The following is an 8036-nucleotide window of genomic DNA, read 5'->3' on the forward strand; positions in this document are numbered from 1 at the left end:
ACATTCTAGTACTCAAGAAATCAACATGACACTGGTTTTTGTTTAAAAAATATGTTGATCCGAAAAAACCTAACCTTACCCAATTTCACACATTTCTAAAGATTTTCTATGTTTAATCGTAGTATACACTAAAAAAAGTAGTAGTAATCACTTTGAAATCGATTTTCTTCTACTCCGAGTGTACTTTTATTCTTAATATTTATTTGTCCTTTAGAATAAACGACAAAAATGTTGCAATTCACTACTGCCGATAAGAAAATTTCCGAAAGAATCCTCCTTTTCTTGATCCCATTTTTCATTGGCAGGTGTCGCTACCGGTAAATCAGCTTTGCGACAATTTGCCAATAGAATCCCAGTGAAATTTGTAGACCCGCATAAGTCCGATCATCGGTCCGATTATCGGACCGATTGAGCACGATATAGGGCCGATCGTAGCGCTTCAATCGGCCCGTCATCGGACAATTCTGCACCATTTGCATCAACCGCGTCGACATAAAAAAAAAGCTTTATGTTTACATTATGCATCGCTAGAGAAACAGAGCGAAGGAATATCAAACAAGGCATTTTCGAGCCGACATCTTCCCGATAGGGTGTGAAAGAGTGTTAAACATTCTTTTGTTTCGATCATAGAGGCTTTAACCTTTAGGTCATTCGACTCTTAGGGCCAGAAAAACTCTGACCCTATGTTCGAGGTTGGAAATCCAACCCCGATATATCTCATCACCTGAGTAATCAGACATCCGCTCTCTGCTTTGGTATATCTTCACTCTTTTGTTCTACCGATACACTATGCAAGCTCGAAACGCAATCAAAAGCTTTCTTGCACGATGCGTCCGATATTCGGATTTACTGGGATGGTTTATTATCGTCAAGGGTTACTGATACCGATATGGAACAGATAGATTTTTGCGCCGAATACATATGTAAAAAGCACTTCAATTTAATGTGCTTTTTCATTTCAATTCATAACCAATGCGATTTGTTTTAAGATTTCATATGCAAATTCAATAAGATGCAAAATGATTTTTTTTATCTAGCTTTGATATGTTTTCTTTTGGATGTGATGTGTTCCCGTAAAAAAATAAACCATTGATTTTACACCATAAACAATTGATTCACAATTAGATCTATGGGTTACAACACATTTTATTGTATATTGCCAAGATTTTTTTTTCATTTCTAACGATTCAATATATTGTTTCGACGATTCACAATTGAATTTATTGTATAAGTGGTATTTCAAACAATATGCAAACTGTACATTTAATTGTTTTCGAAGAAACATGTTTAAGAAAATTTTATGATTTGAGTTGTTTCGATACTTAACATCCTATACATTCTGTTGTGAAAAGTATGTTCATAATTAATTCAATAGAGTACAAGAATACGTTAAAATATTTTTCAATGGTCAAAGCAAAATGGTGGAAGGTTTTGTAACAACAATTCGTATTGTTTTTCTACAACATTATTCGGGTTTTGCTGTTGAATCGAACTATATGTGTTAAACACTTCTTTTTCTATTGAAAATGAGTACAGCACAAATGTATGTACAAAACACTTGATTCGGTCAACTGTGTTTCAATGGAAATCTATATGAAAAATAATGTGACATTCATTTGAAATTCATATAGAATCTAGAGGTAAAGGACACGACCAGACACTCCGAACAAAAAACTCAATGAATCGTGATTCCACTCCAGTTATCACAATGTTGAAAGATCCCTTGTTAATGACAGAACATTTTTTTCCAGCAACATTTTTCTGGTTGCTACAAACTCGTTACCAAGGAACTTTTATTCTAACGCAAATAAACAAAATCAAAAACCTGCATATTGCAGCCGCGACCATGGCAGGGCATCAGTACACGTTGCGCAAGATGTACCCAGACAAAAAATTTGTTATCTGACGGGTTCTATCGTGCCCATAAAAACGCTGAAACTACGTTTGAACTAAGAACTAAGCTTCCTACATGAAGTAGTGCTCGTTTGTTAGAACGCTAGACGCCCCCCTACAATGGAAGGGAAAATAGAAGTACTGTCATAGTAATATTATGATTCGAAGTTAGTATCTGCGCAAATGTCATTTTTACTTCTTCCTTCATATTTTCCATTCTTCATGCAATTTCGGGGTTTACTGAACGAATTCTGGTCCATGAAATAGCGGTTATTGAACAGTATTTCAACATAATTTTATAGACAGTTTATATTTATAGACAGTTTATATTTATATATAAACATCATACGTAACCAAGGTTCCTGTAACTGTTATTCAAAATCAACAGATCTCGGCCTTTGTTGCCAGTTTCAATAGATTTCTAGGCAAGTTCGTTTTGACATTACCAGTTACTAAGGGGTAGTTAAATTTGCGATACAGTTTTTATATGCGACTGGCAGGTCGTGTCGTCGGTGAAATATTTGATGCATTTCGTTCAAAATATACCTTCGTTTCGGGTTTTAGTGGATTGTTCTTAATTATATAGGGGAGAGTGGGGTTAGTTGAACCACGGGGATACATGAACCATTAGGGATATTTCTTCACTGACTAAAAACTTTTCTACGATCATAAGGCGTACCGGTAACCCTATCGGTAACCTAACCTCACGCATATTTGTGCACGCTTCTGACGCGTGTTGTTACTGTTATTAATTATAAAAGTTATTCTCTACATGAAACTGCACGAATCGCGAACTCACTTTATTCTGGAAAATGTTTATTGTGTTCCACCTGTGGTACATAACTGCATAACATTAATTGTTATCGTAAATACATACAAATTCACTCATTTTCACAAAAAGTTTGAAAAGATAAAAAATTTCTTGCTGTCTTGAAAACACTTCCAATCTGTTAATGATTTGTGGGGATACATGAACCACTTTTTTGTGGGGTTACATGAACCACTTTCGTCAATGCTGCTGGAGGTTTTCTACCACATGCGATGATATTTCCACGAGATAACTTCATTCCTAAAATGTTGAAAAACAGTGTGCCGAATACACTCGACCTTGCAAATAAAACAGGATGCATGAATGCAGAATAGTTTTTAGAGTTGTTGAATCATTTTATAAAATTTTCGAACGCGTTGAAAACAAATCTGAAATCATTAAATTCGAAAACCACGAAGGCCACCTGTTCGTTGGGATTTTTGGATTTAGCAAAGAAAAATGGCATTACAATTTTAACTTTACCACCACACAATAAGATGCAACCATTAGACAGAACCTTATTTACAGTTCATTTAAAACAGCTTACGACCATTCATGACAATGCAATTAGTCCAACGAATATAAAATCTGCATTTCAAGAGACAGGAATTTTTCCTTTTAACCCACAAACATTTTCTGTATCAGACTTTCTAGGAAGTAAGTTTACCAACAGAAGCTTTAGCACCTCATGCTCTCTAACATTGACAATATTCCGTTGGCATCCATAGTGCCAAAAAAGGCAATAGAATGCTAAATAAATGTGAATTTCTACAAGGACAATCTCCAGAAAACATACGAGGGTTTCCAATGGCTAAACCAAGAAAGTATAAAACTCGAGGAAAAAGTATTCTCAAACAAAAGCAGACAAAGTCATTTCATACGTTATACTAAATAAATCTGATATTTATTTTTTATTTTTTTAAAAAAGAGACATGTTCAAAAATATAAGAAAAAAATTATCATATAGTTCTATATACATTTATTCTTTCCTTAAAGGTGGTTCAATTATCCCCATGGGGTGGTTCAAGCAAATACAAATTATAATACGGAGTACTCCGGTGAATTTCCGTGGACACATTTTTCGCTATGAGGTACACTGTCAGTGTACACTGTCAGAGTGACGGTGTACCTTATTGAATTTTATATAAAACTGGCAACTCTGATGACTGAAAAATGATTCACCATAGAGACTGTTTATTATGCTCATAAACAACGGTTTTTAATTTTTCAAGATCGTCGATGATTTTTTCGATGAAATTTCCCAAAGCTAAATTTGAAAAAGTTATTAAGTTTTATGAATTGGTTACATGTCTAGTGTTACAGATGTTCCGTTTATACGGATTTCGTGAGAACTTTATTTGAAATTGTTCTCAAGTGTAATTGTCTTTCTATTGTTGTTGGGTACAGTTTTCTAATCAATGTAACAAGCACAGGAGGTGTTTGACCAAGTGTTTGACGTTCTATTTTCTCCTTCTCGATCTGGATCAATATCGAGTCGACACAGTTCAGTGAATGAACGCAAATATTTTTTCGTATTTTTTCAAATACCAAACTTGTGAACACAATTATCCGGGTCAGTACCGAAACGAAACGGTTTTGTACAAATTTGAATACACTAGAATCGAAGCTATGTAAAGAAAAACAAATTGAATTATATTGCCGGGGTTTCTAAAGCGTTTCAAGACAGCAATTTTGGACGAGGTTTGCTTGCAATTATTCTACTGGTCGAAGAGGTATCAAACCAAATACAAATACTGTTTAATACCGCCGTTTTGGCCTTTGCGAACAAACGTTGAATTTCTGATATGATTCCACATTTGACCCGAAACCATTACAAGTCAGAAAATGACCACCAGAAATCCCCACATTTGTTTATCGTACAAAAAGTCCAAGTTGTTGTGTCGCAAGTACAAGTATCCTCCAACGAATGCGGTTAGCATCAGAACAGCCACCGTCGTTGAATAATTCGGAGGGTAGAATATTTGTATTTGAATATCTGTTCGCTCCTGTATCTATTTGTCGATCACTTCCGCCGAAACAGCTATATATCCATAGTACCCGCCGGTTTCGGTTTTCCTTTTGAATTAACACTGGCGCTGTATTCAATCGAAGCATTTGGAATACCTCAGATCCTTCGTCCAAATCGACCATGACGAAAAACAGTTTATTCTCCTAAATAAAAACAAACAAATTAAATTCGTGTCGTAGCAACTACGGTTTTCCGTGATTTCGTTGCCAGATACTTTATATTTCTTCACGATTATTCTGTCAACTCCAAACAGTAAATTAGGCTAGGCTAACTTGCTCAATCTATGAACCAAACATTGGAGATGCGTTTGTATGGGACCTAGGGGTATTATTATTTGTATTTGGTTCAAGTATCCCCATGTATGGGGATACTTGAACCATCTGACATAATATTGTAAAAAGCTGATATTTATGTCAAAAAGCGAATTTACATTTATTGATTACATTGAATATCGAAAACAAAGGTTTGTTTTGATTAACCGTAGGTGAAACATATTTTACCCCAAATAGTTTAAAAGATATATCAATTAACAAAAAAGTGGTTCAAGTAGCCCCACTCTCCCCTAATTATTTGCATTTTTTCATAAATACGTTTATTTCTTAAGGCAATTTAAATAAGTTTTTCTTCGCCGTAGTATCACTTTTACATAGAATTCTTATCCTAATATTGTTGGGACCTGAGAGAAACACACGCGTACGGTACAAGATCAAGTTTTTATTTATACAGAAGTGTTGGCAGTTTTGCAAGTCGAATCACAACATATGCCTATTTCTCTAAAAAAATAAATGGAATTTTTCCACACCTTTACTGCATTTGTATTAAATCTCCATCGTATAGTCCTCGAATCTCTTTGGTAGCGTTTTTAGACGTGGTGGTCTGGTACTTCCTTTTTCGACGTTTTTATTGATACTGGCGTTAGCCACGTTCAATGATTCTCTTGTTGCTTCACATGTGAAGTGTTGCGCCTGTAGACCTCGCCATCAGGAGTTTTCAACGTTAGACTATTTTCGCACCGATCAATCACGCGCGCCGGGGTTGGTAGAAATGTTGTATCTAACTTATTTTGTGGAACCATATTTTTCATCCATACTTCGTCCCCTATGCTTACTGTTAATTCTTTTGCACCAACTCGTTTATCCCGGTTCTGTTTTGTGTAGTATTTCACGGTACGATCACGATCCCGCATTTCGTCATCTTCGGCAATATAATTATAGAAATTTGGAATCAAATCGCGGAACCTACGACCGAACATCAATTGAGCTGGCGCGATGTTTGTAACGGAATGTGGAGTTAGTGAATACATGTAGATGTAATCTTGAATAGCTTCTTTCCAATCCGTACCATTCTGCTTACTTATTTTGAGAACCTTGAGGATCGATCGATTCTGACGCTCGACTTCGCCATTGGCACTCGGCCAGTATGGAGTCGTGTGTTTTAATTTGATATCGTAATCTACGCAGTATTCTTTTAATTCTTGGCTGGAGAAATTCTTAGCATTATCGAATGTTAACATGAATGGTAAACCCAGTCTGGTAAAAACGTTCTTTAAAATGCGAATGACTTCACTGGATGCTGTACGGGTCATTGGTTCAACTACCGTGTAACGACCATAGAGATCGATCAGGACAAATAGATAGTACCCGTTCGGCAACGGTCCTAAGAAATCTCCCGACAGATGCACCCATGGAGCTTTGGGAAGTTCTCTAATTCGCAAAGGTTCCGGCTTGTCATAAGGTGCAACCAACTGACATTCAATGCACTCCTTACAACATTTTTCAGCATCTCCGTCCATGGCTGGCCACCAAACCGCTGCTCGTAGACGACGTTTCATCTTTTCTCGGCCTGGATGGCCTACGTGGGATAACGCGATCACCGTTTCCCTTAGCTTCTTAGGTACAACGATTCGGTCTTTCCTTAAAAGTATTTCTTTGACGAATACTAACTCTGACCTTAACGGTGCATATTTTTTAAAGTTTTCTTCCCAAATGTCGTTTAGGAGCGCTTTCCTTACATCTTGTATTTCATGATCCTCCTTTGACGCTAGAATGATCTCGGTCATGCTGACAGCTGCAGGTCTGTTTATTTCTACAATCTAACAAAGAACATCTTCCGAAGCTTTATCAAAAGTCTTCTCTCCAAGCGAAACTGATAGCCGAGATAGAGGGTCGGCAATGTTTATCTCCCCGGGAACGTGACGAATTCGGTATCGGTATTCTAGCATACGAAGCACCCAACTTTCCTGGCGTTTATTCGGTATAGAGGTTTCGTTGAAAATACCTACCAACGGTTTGTGGTCCGTTAAGATAGTGAATTCGAGTCCTTTCAAATACATCTGGAAACGTTCTGTGGCCCAGACTACAGACAGTTTTCGAACGATTGCATTTCCGCGCTTGTCCACTGGAATTTCGTATGTTTATGTAGCATATTTCTTAGTGGAGAGGTTATTGTAGACAGATTAGGGATGAATTTTCCAACGTAATTCACTAACCCCAAGAAACTTCTCAGCTAAACATAAGTTTTTATTTTGGTATTATTAATTTACAAAAAAATTAATGTAATGGATGATCTCATGGAAGATCATCCGAATCCGATTCCGGATACTAGTAAGAGTATAAATACTACGAGGGCTAAACATTATCCACAGGGTACCACTGGGCCATGGATAGTCTATCTTCGAAAAAAAGAAAAGATTTTAAACTTGATGCAAATTACAAAGGATTTGACATCACATTTCTCTGAAGTTAAAGAAATCTGTAAGGTTAATAGAGATAAAATCCGAGTTGTTGTTAACGACTTGGAACAGGCAAGCGATATTGTAACCTGTAAATTATTTGCTATTGAATATCGAGTTTACATTCCATCGAAGGAGGTAGAAATTGACGGTGTTGTGACTGAAGCAAGTCTGACAGCAGATGATTTACTTAAAAATGGAGTAGGCCGTTTTAAAAACTCCATGCTTGAGGGAGTTAAGATACTCGAGTGCAAACAGTTGTACTCAGCAGCTATTGTCGATGGAAAAAAGTCTTATCGTCCCTCAGATTCGTTTCGCGTAACATTTGCCGGATCTGCATTGAATAGCCATGTCTATATCGATAAAATTCGTCTTCCTGTTCGGCTTTTCGTACCGCATGTTATGAATTGCACGAACTGTAAAAAATTCGGACATACAGCTACTTACTGTAGTAATAAGTTCAAATGTATAAAATGTCAAGGGCCTCATAAGGATAATCTTTGCGATAAAGATGTTGAAAAATGTGTTTATTGTGGGGAAAGTCCTCATGATGATCTTTCAGTGTGCGCTGCATT

This window comes from Malaya genurostris, chromosome 2 (genome assembly GCF_030247185.1).
Source record: "Malaya genurostris strain Urasoe2022 chromosome 2, Malgen_1.1, whole genome shotgun sequence".
Taxonomy (NCBI): Eukaryota; Metazoa; Arthropoda; class Insecta; order Diptera; family Culicidae; genus Malaya; species Malaya genurostris.